Source organism: Danio aesculapii, chromosome 21 (assembly GCF_903798145.1).
Source record: "Danio aesculapii chromosome 21, fDanAes4.1, whole genome shotgun sequence".
Lineage (NCBI taxonomy): Eukaryota > Metazoa > Chordata > Actinopteri > Cypriniformes > Danionidae > Danio > Danio aesculapii.
In genome coordinates, this window is record NC_079455.1 from 28,737,128 (window position 1) to 28,753,362 (window position 16,235).

The 16,235-nt window shown below is 32.8% G+C and overlaps 1 protein-coding gene across 2 annotated transcripts in view; it reads left to right on the forward strand.

Moving 5' to 3' along the window:
* unc5da (unc-5 netrin receptor Da) overlaps positions 1-16,235 on the forward strand; it is a 357,817-nt gene that overhangs the window by 58,757 nt on the left and 282,825 nt on the right. The gene's annotated exons all lie outside the window — the stretch shown is intronic.

The following is a 16,235-nucleotide window of genomic DNA, read 5'->3' on the forward strand; positions in this document are numbered from 1 at the left end:
TACCTCACATTCTAGCTGATGTTGCACTTCTTTTCTGATACACTCGTCTTGTGCGAAGACATTGTTTTTCTCCTTTCCTCTTGAGTATTGCGAAGTGGAACAGCTGGGTTTTATAGCAAACTGTCATTTACATTTAATTCACAATGCACATTCTTACATAAAAAGGTCCAGTCACGGCCTGTTCTTTTGCCTCAAACTGTCACTCATCATGTTTTTCCTGTTTCCTTGCTTACCTCAATCTCATGTAGAAAAAAGAACAAATCTTGGCACTTCCAAAAATAATTTATTTTAACGCATACTGTAAAACCTATGTAAAACTGTCTATCTATGTAAATCAATCAATCAATCAATCAATCAATCAATCAATCAATCAATAAATCAGTCATTCTGTCTGTCTGTCTGTCTGTCTGTCTGTCTGTCTGTCTGTCTGTCTGTCTGTCTGTCTAGCTGTCTAGCTGTCTAGCTGTCTATCGTTCTATCCATGGTTCTATATATTGTGTTTTATCTATAATGCTATCATTCTAGTTTGTCTTATCTGTTTTATATGATGTAATGATGATACTACTACTACTATTAATAATAATAATACAGAATATATATTTTTTTCTTTGTAGATTTTATATATATATATATATATATATATATATATATATATATATATATATATATATATATATATATATATATATATATATATTATATATATATATATATATATATCAGGGTATTATTATTATGTTTTTTTGTATTTTTGGAAATAAATTAGCTAGTTAGTTAAACTTTATTTGTCCCCATAGGGAAATTTCATTTGCAGCACACACTCACAGACATTTGACTAATAAACTAAAACTATTATCACTTTTTTGTCCTGTCTCTGTAATTCTGTTGCACTCTAGAAGCTCTGTCACGAAAACAAATTTCTCATATGTGTGAACATACCTGTCAATAAAGCTCTTTCTGATTCCAAAGCTCTTTCTGATTCTGATTCTAAAGGGACTAAGCCGAAAAAAAAAAAAAGAATTAATGAATTATAATTTTGTCCTATTTCTTACACATCTGGGAACCCAATTTCAACCACCTGATTATAACAATTGGAAGGTGTATAATAAAGGATGTCTCTCATCATTGACAGTCATGACAGCCTCATTTAGCACTCTTTTTTTGTATATACTATCAATGCTCTTTTTTTTCATAGTTTTATTCCCAACAACTTACTGGCTATTGTTACCACCTTCCCCAGTGACCTCTTTTGGGCCTCAGAAGCATTTCCATACTAACAGATCACACAAAATGTTGCAATACTTTAGATAAAAGCACTATAAAACATGATCAGCAATATGAGCCAACGTCAGAATTAGTAGTCCCCCTGTTTATTTTTCCCTCATTTTCTGTTTAAGGGAGAGAAGATTTTTTCAACACATTTCTAAACATAATAGTTTTATCAAATAATTTCTATTAACTGAATTATTTTATCTTTGCCATGGTGACAGTACATAATATTTTACTAGATATTTGTACAGATACTAGCATTCAGCTTAAAGTGACATTAAAGGCTTAACTAGGTTAATTAGGTTAACTAGACAGGTTAGAATAATTAGACAAGTCATTGTATAACGATGGTTTGTTCTGTAGACTATCGAAAAAATATAGCTTAAAGGGACTAATTTTGACCTTAAAATTGTTTTTAAAAAAAAAATCAAAACTGCTTTTTTTTTCTAGTAGAAATAAAACAAATAAGACTTTTTCCAGAAGAAAAAATATTATCAGACATACTGTGAAAATTAGCTTCTTTTTAAAAAAGAAAAACAAAATTAAAGGGGGACTAATAATTGAATGACTTCAACTGTATATATATATATATATATATATATATATATATATATATATATATATATATATATATTTATTTATGTTTCTAAAATATAAATTTTCTTATTTTCATAATCAAAATAAAAAAAACCTGATAGATTACAGTTTTTCTCAGTGGCTTTGGTGCATTTCTCACAACACTATTTACCTTTGCACAACAGTTAATGCATTTTTCAAAACAATTAGTAATTTGTGCACATCATAGTAGCAGTTTCTTATTCCTTCCACCAATTTGCAAATGCGAAATTGCTTGTGTCAATTGCTTTCATACGACTCTCTGCTGTTTTATAACATTATCATTTGCTTATGTCATGTCAGTCAAAATGAACTACCTTGTGAATGCTGAGTCTTCTAAATTGAACAGTTTCATAAATTATATTCAGATGTATGTTGTAGACTCAGTTCCAGTATGTACTGCAGTATTGTTTGCAGTTGTGCACAGCTCGACCCAAAATAAGTTTATGTTTTTTGTAAATAAGGGTGCATTTATTCTTTTGCACAATGCTGTGAAAAAAATTGAATTACAAAGAGCAAATGCAGTAAAAATGTGAAACATACACATTCAGTGTCTTGTACTCAGATACCTCACTAAATGCAGTGATGTCTAACTTTACTGTAGTTTTCAAATGGCTGTGCAAATAGTATACAGTGCTGTCCTGAGCATTTTCAGGAAGTGTCACCAAAATCTGACTTTTTTTGCATTGGAAAAAATGTACAGAGTATACTGTCCTAATGAAAACATGACAAATCTATTTCACTATCTTGTTCATAAACAATGGTGTCAGGACTTTTCATCTTGATGACACTGACACTTTCATTGAGGAATGAGCTATACATTTTGAGCAAGTGACATGCTTTTGCAGGTTATCAACAAGGTTTTGCAGTTTGCACTAATTGTTTTGAGAAATGTATAAACTGTTGTGCAAATGTAAATAGTGTTGTGAGAAATGCACCAAAGCCACTGAGAAAAACTGTAATATTTGAGATATTAAGAAAATGCTATTTATTTCTTTTATTTTTTTAAATGTATTATTTTATTGTGATAGAAGATAAATATTTTCTCTATTTTCTATTTTTGGTTTTGAAAACTCTTGATTGAGGCGATGTTTAAAAAACAATTACTAAACAAATAAATCTGCCTGGTGACACTGTTCAGTAAACACATGACCTTCTTTAGGAAAATCCCTTGTTTTTCCATCTCTCAGTCTTTTATATCATTGAGAGTTTTTCGAATCATTCTCTCTTCATTTCTCTCTCAAATTCAATTGAACACTGTTCTCAATATCCCAAATATTGAATCCGTTTTTTCCATTTTCAGCTGTCTTCAACTTCTCTCTCACTCTCTCTCTTTCGCACTCTCTCTGTCTATGAAATCATAAATCCATGCAATGAAGATCATTAGTTTGCTCTAAATAGGAAGTGTCATTGTTTCCCCAACATGGGTTATCAATTATTCACACGTGATTAATAGAGTCTGCAAAGTGTTGCACAAATATATCAATATGACTCGCTTCAGGGATTACCAACAAACAATGCAAATCGTTTCGAGGATGAGGAGAAAGGGAATATAATTGCTCCATGACTTCAGAAGAAGTTGTTAATCTTGCATCGCCACCTTTCACAAAGATGCTAGCGCAGTTTGAAAAGAGTGCACTAAAAGATTTAAATAAACATTTCCCTCACTGGGCTTTGAAGACGCCACATGAAAAAAAAAAAAGAGGCATGACCACAATGGCTTATTCCGGAGCAAAGCCCACTGCGCTCACAAAACAACATAAAATACGGGGAAAAAATTGCAACTTGTCATTTTGTCTCTCTGCAGGCCCGGGCGACTGTGGCTTGGTGCCTGCTCTGAATACAAGCAAAGAGGAAATTAAAGATGGTCTTAAGATAAGAGGGCCGGCTGATAGTTTTAATGTTATTAGTATTGGTGGAAGCACTTGCGGCAAAGCCTACTGGGTATCATGTGGTCGCTGTGATGACACGGTGGGCTTTCTAAGTAGTTGTAGATGTGGTGCTTTGAACAACTAAAAGTTTTAAATTCTCAATGTTTTTTTTTGTAATGCCATACTGTATTTAAGGACATGGAATAAGTTTGTGTTTTTTTCTTCTAAACTATGTTGTCATATTAAAGGTATCTGGTAAATAAATGCCAACTTAATTGTAATTTTCTCAAAGAAATAAGAAACAAAAACTGGTAGCAAAATCTCAAAATTTAAACAAACAAACTAATAAATAAAGACAGCGTAGGGTGTTAGGATATTTAGTCATAATGTCCTAATTTGCGTAAATGAGCAGTTGGACCAGTGTACCTAATAAAGTGGCCGGTAAATGTATATATATATATATATATATATATTATATATATATATATATATATATATATATATATATATATATATATATATATATATATATATATATATGTGTGTGTATATTCATTTACCGGACAGTTTATAAGGTATACTGGTCCAACTGCTCATTAACGCAAATTTCTAATAAGCCAATCACATGGCAGAAAATCAATGCATTTAGGCATGTAGACATGGTCAAGACGATCAAACCAAGCATCAGAATGGGGATATAATGTGATTTTAGTGACTTTTAATGTGGCATGGTTGTTGGTGCCAGACAGGCTGGTGTATTTCAGAAACTGCTGATCTACTGGGATTTTCACGCACATACTCTAAAGTTTACAGAGAATGGTCAGAAGTAAGAGAAAATATCCAGTGAGTCATCTCAGACTGGTTTCTTGAACATGACTATGAGGTCACTCAAATGGCCTACACAGTCACCAGAACTTAATCCAATAGAGCACCTTTGGGATGTGGTGGAACGGGAGATTCGCATCATGGATGTGCAGCTGACAAATCTGCAGAAACTGCGTGATGCAATCATGTCAATATGCACCATAATCTCTGAGTAATATTTCCAGTATTTTGTTAAATCTATGCCAGGGAGGATTAAGGCAGTTCTGAAGGCAAAAGAGGGTCCAACCCAGTACTAGTACACCTAATAAAGTGGCCGGTGTGTGTGTATATATATATATATATATATATATACACACACACACAACCTTGTCTCAAGAAAACTCATCTGGATGCTCGTTGTCCTCATCAGAGTCTAAACAAAATCTACAGTTGAAATATTGAGATTTGAGTGGCCCATGGTGGTGGAGTTATGATATGGGCAGCCATACTGTATATTATAAACAATGAACACAGCTGCATGTTATTGTTGACTGTGACAAGATTATGAGGCCCATTGTTGTACTGTTTATCCACAAACATTGCCTCATGTTGCAGCACGATAATACACGACCTCATGTTGCAAGGATCTGTACACAATTCCTGGAAGATAAAAACATGCCATGCCATTTTCATGGTCCGCAAACTGGACATGTCACTCATTGAAGATGTTTGAGATGCTCTGGATCAGTGTATACCACAGTGTGTTCCGGTTCCTGCCAATATCCAGCATACTACAATACTCCAAAAGTACAGTACATTGCGTAGGTCGAAATGAAAGATTTCTCTTGTATGCTAAAAATCATTAGAATAATAAGTAAAAATCATGTTTCATGAAGACATTTAAAAAAGTGTACTCTAAACATATCAAAACCCTGTTTATGATAAGTAAAATTTGTTGTTAATCACTTAATTTAGACGACTTTTCTCATTATTTAAAAATCCTCAGATTTCAGATTTTCAAATAGTTGTATCTCAGAGATATATTGTCCTATATCTGAACAAACTATACATTAACAGAAAGCTATTTATTCAACTTTCAGGGGATGTATAAATCTCAATTTTACAAATTTGACCCTATATATACAAACATTTACAAACCGTGGTTTAAGTCAGGGATGGACAAACTTGATCCTCGAGAGCCGGTATTCCTGCAGAGTTTTACTCCAACACTAATAAAACACAACTGAATAAACTGATCAGTGTCTTCAAGATTGCTAGAAAGCTACAGGCAAGTGTGTTTGATTAGGGTTGGAGAAAAACTATGCAACAACACCGGTCCTCCAGGATTGAAATTGCCCATCCCTGGTTTAAGTGTTGCGCCAGGTCACTTCAGCCCCTGAATCTCTCTAAATGTCCCCGAAGTTCCACTGACTGCAGTAAAAGTCACTGAGTCTTCGGAGGAGTCTTTATGTCCCCCTCACCCTGTCCCTGTGTGTAAATCAGAAGAGCTCCTCTGTCTGCTTAAAAGCAGCCGCACACTAGTTCAATTCATTAGTGCTGCTCTGTTGCCTTTTACACCTTCAGACTGCGCTGACACAGCCATAGATCAGGGCAAGAGGAGAGAGAGAGAGAGGCGACTCCAACAGCAGACGCCGGAGAATTGATCATTCCCGTCTTCAAACTTCTGCCGGAGTGAGTGGCAAAACTGAGGAGATACGGTGAGAGAGGAAATAGAGGGACAGTCTAGAGAAATAAAAGGGAAGGGGGCGGTCAGAGGAAAGCGATGAGGGGACTTCTTTGCTTTGTGTGATTTATGTTTTTTTCCTCTGACAGAAAGTGCTGTGAAGGTCGTAAACCGTTGGCTGGCACTCAGCCTGACGCCCGCTGTGTGGCACAGAAGCTGCCTACAGTTTTCATCATGCGTTTCGTTTGTTTTACCAGCATAATTATTGGCAAGTTTATCAAAGCTAATTGATTTAACAGCAATATGGTAATGTTGATTTAAAATAACAACAGTGTTTAAGTCAGGGGTCTCAAACTGCCGGCCCATGGACCATTTGCACTCCCCCCTCCTCCTCCCTCCGGCCCACAACTGACATCAAAATATAACTAGATTCGGCACCTCAAAACACAATTTTTTGAATCACTGTCATTGTTGTGCAGTCGCATATACACTTGTGGTTTTGACCCCTTCCTACTGGACATTTAAAGTACTGTACTATATATTTGGTTACTTTCAGTTTCTCTCAGTGTGCGGTCGAGAGTAGCACACATGCAGATTATTTCTAAGGGCTGATTTAAACGTTGAACTATATATCCGTAAGTGCTCTATTTTTATTAAAGCTCTATTTTTGTAAATATTCAAGGGTCGTTTGATTATAATTAGTTTTATACCACCTGTATTGTTTTGTACAAACACATCTCCATGGCTTACATGTTATGATGGTGGTGTAAATATGATAATTTTGCTCATTTGACTCAAATCTCATTAATAGATTTTGCTCATATGCATATTAAGATTTGTATAAAAAATGTGCATTAGTAAAATTTGACTATTGGCTGAATTGAACATGTTAAAGTAAAAGTGAATATATATATATATATATATATATATATATATATATATATATATATATATATATATATATATATATATATATAGCATACATTGTAAAATATATGGACGTAGCATCCGTGACGTCACCCATAGGTTTCTGAAGAGCGCAAAAGAAGCTACAAGTAGGCGCGACCAACCGTCGCCATTTTGTTCGCGCGTCATCGCACCCACGGCGGGATACCAAAAAAGGGCAAAGAGGCGGAGAGTGAGCGGAGCTCCAGACACCTGCTGGCACTTTGCTTAGACCTGACAGACAGACTTTACTTTGGGAGAAACGCTAAATACTTCATTACCTGTGACTCGTTTGTGTTCTGACGACATGTGCTTGGCTGTACACTATATCAATAAAGTGTTTAGACTTTTAAAAACACTGTAGTAATACAGCGAGCCACTAAACATCGCTCTTATGACGTTTTTCTACAGGAGGAAAACGCGAATTACTTCCAAACACTTCAAATATAGTCTGTGTTAGTAAATGCAAGACTATTTATGAAATCCAGCATAACACTGTATGATAACGCTTCAGATGACTGATCTAGAGCCTACAGCTAATCAATCTGTCACATTCTGGAGTGCTTTACAGCCCTAAAGAACATTATAAATGATAAATGATCTTAAATAAAACACACACATTTATAGAGATGGTATACAAGTATATAACTTTACTCACATGGGAAACGGTGGCCACATGAATGGTTTGTGAGCACAATTAAGTGCACACAGCATCCCATATCATCTGATAATTGAAAGAAATAAGTCCAAAAGGCAGCTGACTGTGTAAAGCCACATAAACCAAAACAAAAATACGATGAACATGCCGAGATCAGTGACTAATCTGCCGGATTCAGCTGAGGTAAAGTGACGGCGACCAGCGATACCTAGCTGTCACTCAAGTGGCCACGCCCTTAATTATGCAAACTTAATATAACCTAATAAAAGGAAATTGATGAGTTATAAAAAAATTCACCCCCCTCACAGTTGTCATAGAGGGTAATAATAGCTATATGAACCAAAATCGTTCTTTGTACCAGGCTGTACACACCTTTTTTTCTGCTGTAAATTTTGCCATTCTAACAGTGGGCTAAATTGTAATTTGCTCTATTATGGAGCCAGGACTAGCGGAATTTTGATGAATTGCAGTTTTAGTTACTTCCGTATTGGCTTCCTGAGGGAGAGCGGGAGGTTGCCGCTTGATATATAGTCTTTAAGAACGGGTTTCCAGGGGCTCATCTTCTGTTTCAAAAATGGTGATGAAAATAAATTATGTTACATCTTATGTGTTCAATAAGATGTACTTGTGTTTACTAACTGTTTGTTCAGTTAAACATGAATTTTGAACTGTAGGCCTGCATATGCTCGAAACACCGTTTTTTTTTTTTTTTTTTTTTTTTTTTTCTTTTATTACTGTTTTTTTTTACTTTTATTACTATTTATTACTAAAGTCATAACTGAACTAAACAGAAATGGAATTAAGACATGTGGAGTATGCATATATTAGTGGCAATATTGAAGTGAACACCGTAATCAAACTATTACCATCACATAGGACTTTTTGCCATATTTTCCAGCAAGATCCACACTCGCGTGTCAGTAAAGGACCACACACACACACACACACACATTGCGAAATGCGAAAGTTTTTTCTTTCTATTCGGCGTGCGTTATTAAATTCCATAACATTCAAACACAGAGATATAAAGCAAAAAAGCACTAGGAGCAAAGTTTATCTGATCAACATTTTGCTTTCACTCTTAGATTAGGTATTTTGTTCTGAAGTCAATTCTGCAAATAATCTATCAAATTAACTTACAATACCGGTCAAAAAAAGAGGAAAAAATCAAGAGAAGCAAAATATATATATAAAATGCAGTTGAAATTTTGCAGTTTGTAATTTTTATTTGCTATATTTAGCTTGAATTAAAATGTATTGTATTTATATAATAAATATAATAAATATATATGTTTAATAAATCTGTTTTATTCAAATGCATCATAAATATAGTATTTATGTTCACTAAGTAATTTATAAAAATATTTGTTTTGTATATATATATATATATATATATATATATATATATATATATATATATATATTTTTTTTTTTTTTATTTATTTATTTTTTTTTAAAATATATATTATTATTATATTCTTTTTTTTTTACTTATTTCATTTCAGCTTTGCCAAAACAGCTAACAATAAAATTACAATGACACAATAAATTACAGTGATGCAACTGCGACATAGCTTTACACAATGTGACATCTTAGAATTAATTTTTTTTGTACTGGAGGTTAATATTTTTTCTTCTTTCTATCATTCCTTCTTTTTCATATTGATATGTCACAAAAATGTCTCGCAACATGCTTGCCACAAAGCTACTTGTTGTCTTTTCTCCCCTATTCCTACAGTACATCTCTGTTTGTTTTTCACACAACACAATATATTGTCAGTGCATTTGTACCATTTCTACCAAATCCCCCAATCCTGTCCACTGCTAGTTTTGACCTGCGATCTGGAAACACAAGTCACTTTTCACCGCGTCGTTTTCTTCCTTTTGTTGTTATTTCTGGATTCATCGCTCTCCCAGGGGCTCGTGTCACACAAGAGAGGGGCTGGAGGAGGAGAAACAGAAAGATTTTCAAGGCTGTAAAAGATGGAGTATCTGAGTTTTTGTTTGCTATTTCGGGAGAAGCCACCAAACAGGGTTTTTACTATAGCAACTGACAAGGGACGAACCCGGCTTTTTAAAAAGGCTCATGCTTTATTCAGACCCGTGTGTTTTTTGTTGTTCCGCTGTCAGTCATTCAAAGGCACAAAGCGTGTGTGTTTTTGGATATAATCATCTGCATATCTTGACACAAGTGCTGCCACGCGGGACACAAGGAAATAAAAACACGGCCCATATCTGTGCGTTTGCAGTAACAAAACTTTCAGTGAAAGGTATGCGGGAAATATGACTTTCTTTCAGTTTAAAGAGGTCATGAACTGCCTATTTTATATACTTTGTACTGGTTACTGGTTCCACTTAAAAATTATAATGATCTTTGATGTATGAATCTTGATAACATTATAAAAAATAAGCTTTTATTTTTGTCTTATTTTGAGCCCTCATCTGAGCACACAGTTTGAATTCGGTGGACTGTAGACTCTGAAGTAAACAGCCACTGATGTGATTGGCTAACAGCTCTGCATATTTAAACACGATAAATAATTTGCTTCAAAGTTTAGATCCTAAACATAGATGGGCACTGCTGTGATTTAGGCTAAAGCATGTAAACCTATCAAAAAAAAAAAAAAAAAACTTAAATAACAGAAATTTTCATCACATGCCACAATTTCTGGGTCCAATCGCTCAATCAGATGGCAAAAGTGGAAAACCAATGGTACTAATATATGTAAATGTAATTTTTAAACTCACAATCATAATGTAAATGTCCATGGCTGGTTTTATATGGTCAGCCAGTGATTAATCTTTCATAAATTCTTAAAATATTGGGGTCTGGGCTACACCATGGTGTAGTGTACACTAGACAAGGGCCTGTTTAAGATTCTGACAGTATAATAACCTTGGAAAAAAAAATCACGGTTTCATGGTTTCACGGTATTGTGATTACTGCTCAAAAAGATGTTCTTTTTAAATGTCTGAGTAAAAAACAACAATTTTTTTCCCCATTGAACACAATATCTTTTATTTTAAGAAACATTTAAAATATTTTGCAACAGCAGTTTTTGATGTGGAGAGTCCTTTTTTGCTGGAGATACTGCTGCCCTAAAAAAAGGTAAATAAAATAGTCTCAAAAAGCATGTAAAAAAATACAAATATCACAGGAAAGATATAACAGAAAATTCTGGTGGTTTTAAAACCTTGACTTTTTCAAACCACGGTAAACCTTGAAACTGGTTATCATCCCATGTCTAGTGTACACTATGGTTTTGTAAAAAATATGATTTGACTAAACAGTATTCATAAACAGAGGACAGAATCAGTATTCCTAATGCACAACTTAACAAGCGGAAAATGACCATGTTATAAAAACAGTTTCTAACACTACTGAGGTGCAACATTGCAGTCATATTTAGGGCCTGTTCTCATATTGTGTCTTTTGTGCAGTCAAGTTTGTTATTTTAAATGGAGACTCGTGGCAAGCGTTCACAAATAGACAGCATTGTGCTCAGTTTTTTGTTCAGATTTGAACACATCTCAACTTTTCAGAGTTTCATGTGACAAGAACTGAGCAATCAGCTTCACACTTTGTATGTATTATACATATTTCAGTAGTAACAGTAGACTAATTACCTAAGACAAATGCAGAGCATGCAAGCACTATGGTGCTTTTATATTTTTTGATGTAAATAAAACTTCAGAGCTACAGCAAGGGTTTGTTAGTTGTGATACTTCTGAGATCGCAGCTGATGCTTGCTTAGCAATGACAGATGCCATGAGAGAACAAGCTCATGAGTGCTTTGGCTTTGGAGGAATCGCCACGCCTCACATACATCATGCAGTTTTAGGCACGATATGTAAATGGCCCATAGTCAACAAAGCATCATCTCAATTTCTGAATATTTTGTGGCAATATTTTGCATTGTTTATAAACAAATCTGCAGTAAAATTAACTGACAAAGGACCATGGTAACATGATTTTAAACTGTATTAAACAAAGTTCATCCACTCTTTCCAAATGTTGGGATCAGAATGAAGATAATGCAAAAACTGCTACGCATCGTTTTGCATTTATGTTGATGTTCATCGTCTGTTTTTTGCTGAGACCTGTTTTTGCTTAGACCTGCATTTGTCTCTCATTATTTAACCAACCCTCCTATTGTCTTGTAGAATATACACCTTTTGCCCTTTGTGTCAAAAATGACCCGCATTCTCTAAACCTCTGAAATAAAGTAGCTAAATTTCATTTTAATCCTCAAATCTATTTTGCATGAAGCAAACCTCATCTTTATCACAAACTCTGTGAATCAGTGTGAAATATTTCATCAATCAGAGGACAAGACTCGTTTTTGACCAAATTCAAGGGTATGTTTTTTTATGCTAAAAGGACTAGCATAAGTGTAAAACATTTTAGCAAAACAGCATTCCTAAAAAGTGAAAGCAGCAGATTCTTATTGTGTGTGCGCAAGTAGTGTTGGGGTCATTTTAGAAAAAGTAACAGCATTTCAAGTTGAAAAAAAAACTTGAAATGTTTAGGTTTTATTTTTTTTCTGCTGTTTAAATGGTGTCCGTAACTCAACAGGAGGTTTAACTACTGCATGCACAAACTTATGGGTGGAGCTAAACATTGAGTGATGTGGAAGTAGGCATTCATCTTCTTTGGAGGCGGGGTTTAAAAACAGTATTATACACAGTGATAAAGTTACACATTCCTCATCCTGTCATTTAGGCAGATTGGCTTTACTATAAACAGTTTTTAGAATGGAAATTTTGAATTCTGAAACTCATAGGATGTTTTACAGCACAGGGGCCCATTTTTTAGTAAAATATCAAGGCAATTATAGAATTAATTTCTCAGTTCATGACCCTTTTAAATTTACGCTATCATTGGATTAAATGTTTTTATCCTCTCCCATCATTTTTTCCCTTTTACATCTCACCTCTGATTTCTCTACAGAACAAGAATGTTTTGGAGAATTTAGAAGCTTATCAGCTTATAAGCAGCTTGTAAGTGTAATACTTGCATACTCACCTCTTTTTCATTCTCTATTTTTGCATTAAGCCAGCTGTATTTTAGAAAGCACAGGTGTGTTAACTTGGTCTAAATACATAATGTACTGATATTCTTGGGGCTGTGCTCAAATCCCAAAGTCAATTCCTTATACAATCACAGGTTCTCAAGTTTTGCAAGAGAGTGATGGTTTGTTGTTAAACAATGCATAGATGTGTTTTATATTATATAGAATGAGTCAAGATTAAAATGTAATTAAAAAAATGAGAAAAAAAAAATCTTTAAGGAATTTTTTAGGGTAATAATTCCAACAAACTTATTTTATGCATTAGAATTTTGATTTATTATTAATATATTTTAATCAATCAAATGTAAACATTTTTATCCTGCAATTTATAGAACAACTTTATTAACCTTTTATATAACAACTATTTTTTTCTCAGAACTGTGACATAAAAATCCACAATTGTGATTTTGAAAATAAAATGTGATAAACTTGCAGTTCTGAGAAATATGCAGAAATGTGTAAGCTTACAACCAGAAAAAGTCTGAAGTATAAGTGAAGACCAATTTTTAAAAGTTGTCTTTTGTTTGTTTGTTTGTTTGTTTGTATATTTATTTACTCCTTTATTGATTAATTTATTCCTTTATTGATTTATTTATTCTGTTATTCCATTTATTTATTTATTTATTTATTTTTATTTTTATTTTTATTTTTATTTTTATTTTTATTTTATTTTTATTTATTTTTATTTATTTTTATTTAATTTTTTTTTTTTTTATATTTTTTATTTATTTATTTATTTATTTATTTATTATTTATTAATCTATTTATTTATTTCAATATACAGAGCAAATGACATTAAAAGGAAAGCTCAACATAAAATAAATAAATTACCAAATATTTGAATGCTAAATAGATAGCAAAATTGAAAATTTTTGGGTGAACTATTCTTGTAAGTTTTATTGTATAATATTTTCATCACTGTTGCATAAGTTTATATGTCTGCTATAATTTTGCTTTGTGGCTCTGGCAGATCAAATCTATCGTTTCCGTACAGTATGTTATGCGTCCTCTTTCGGATGTTCATCTTTGTGATTGGATCTGGGTTTTAACTTTTGCCATGCTGAATTGCCAGGCAAAATTAAATTCTGAATTCTATCAAAGCTCTGTTCTGCAAAACATCCAGCCAGCCTTTATGGAATTTACTGTCAGCACTGATTAAAAAACTCTGAACTCATTCTTAGTCTTTAGTGAAACAGGCTTTTCATCTCCTCTTAGTACATTTTCTAGTATCTGCAGTGATTTTTGGTGGTCCTCATTTCTTCCCACTTTTGGTTTGTTCTTTCTTTGAATCATGACTTGAGATTTCATGTAGGTCTACATAGAGTTGGGTTATTCTTGGGAGACAACTGAAAATAATCATCTAGAGAAAATATTATTTTAGAATGAAATTTTTTAACAACTCAGTTTAATTAATTATTGTTAAAATTTTAAATTCATAAAAAAATAAAATAAAATTGTTACATTTAAAGTTGTTAAAATAATAATTATTAAATACAATTACATAGAAGTATACAATATATACAAGTCAAAATTATTTTAATTTAATTGAGATTTTAATTCTTTATTCATTCATTCATTCATTCATTTTCTTTTTGGCTTAGTCCCTTTATTAATCTGGGCTTGCCACAGTCGAATGAACCGGCAACTTATGTAGCATATGTTTAACGCTGCGGATGCCCTTCCAGCCGCAACTCTTCACTGGGAAAGATAAAAAAAAAAAAAAAAACTCAATTGTTGCTTAACAGAGATTTTTTAAGTGTAATTCAAACATAATATTTTAAATAACTAATTTTTAACTAATTAATTTTCTCTTTGCCATGGTGGCAGTGCATAATATTTTTACTAATAATTTTGTACGATACTATAGTATTCGTCCTAAAGTGCAATTTCATTCAATTCTTAAATAATTTTGACCTTTAAAAAGGTGCCTGTTTTCAGCCAAACTAAAAAAATTATTAAAGAAAAAAAATGTCCCTGGGAGAAAAAGCAAAATACTGTGAAAATTTTATTTAATTTTTTTTTCAAAACTTAAAATAATGATTAAAAACATGAAATATAGGACATTTTAATGTATTAAAACATGTTTAAAAGGAATAAAAGAGAAACATACACAAATAATATACATAAAAACACAATACACTCATTAAGGCTGTGTTTAATCAAAAATGCAGTATAAAAGTCACAATTCAACATATTTACATTGTGAAATAGTATAAAAATTCTGTGCTGTTTTAAAATTAAAATAGTATTAGAATTTTACTGTTTTTGATCAGATTTAATTTAACTATAAAGCAACATTTTCAGAATCAGTCTTCAGCATCACATGACTCTTCAGAAATCATTCTAAAACATACCAATTTGCTGCTGAATTCTTTCGTAATATTTTCAGCGTTTGGTGTATGACTCACTCATAATTGAAGCAAATATATAATTAAGCACAACACAAACACTGTGACATTTGATTCTCCCGTCACACCTCGATAACTGTTGTCTTCAGAGTGTGCAACTCTGTGACAGACACTCATTTTACAATTTATGCCTTTACTTGCTTGAGACACATTTCCAGTCTTTGTTTATACAAATATGAAATCCCCTCTTGGATGAAGTTTTCTTGTGAAGTTTTCAAATTACATACGCTTGAGTAGACATTAACATTTAAAATCAGCTCCATTTTGACAGTAGGTGATGTTTGCAGCACACTTTTTTCTCTACAAACTGTCAACAATTCTCTTTGTTCCCTCAGTCTGTAATTTTATCAGTTTTTTATGTTTTTACTTTGTCTTGTTTAGTGATAATTAATCACTGCTGCTTCATTAGATGAGCATATTCTCTGTCACCTTATTTAAAGTTGTCAGTAGTTAGCAGATGTGTGTGATATTTGAATAATTTTCATTGATTTCTGTTCCTTTATTCCTTCATTTAAACTGCCTACACTTTTACATTTTCCTTAAAAAACTTTATTTTTGACTTTTTTATGCCAAAGAAATTTCAGAATCAGAATCAGAAAGAGCTTGATTGCCAGGTATGTTCACACATACTAGGAATTTGTTTTCGTGACAGAGCTTCTACAGTGCAACAGGATAACAGATACAAAAAACAGATAATAAATATATTTTAAAAAATAGAAGTAAGTAGTGAGTGCAAATATACAGATTGACAAGTGTATGTACATGTTTATTACTATATACAACGTTATATGTGCAGCTGTTATGTGCAAATTGGCATGTAAAGTGTGTTGTTAAATAAGTGTATATGTGTATAAAAGTGTATGGCAAGTAGTGATGTTGGTTTCGCAATTATTATCATCAAGTGTTCAT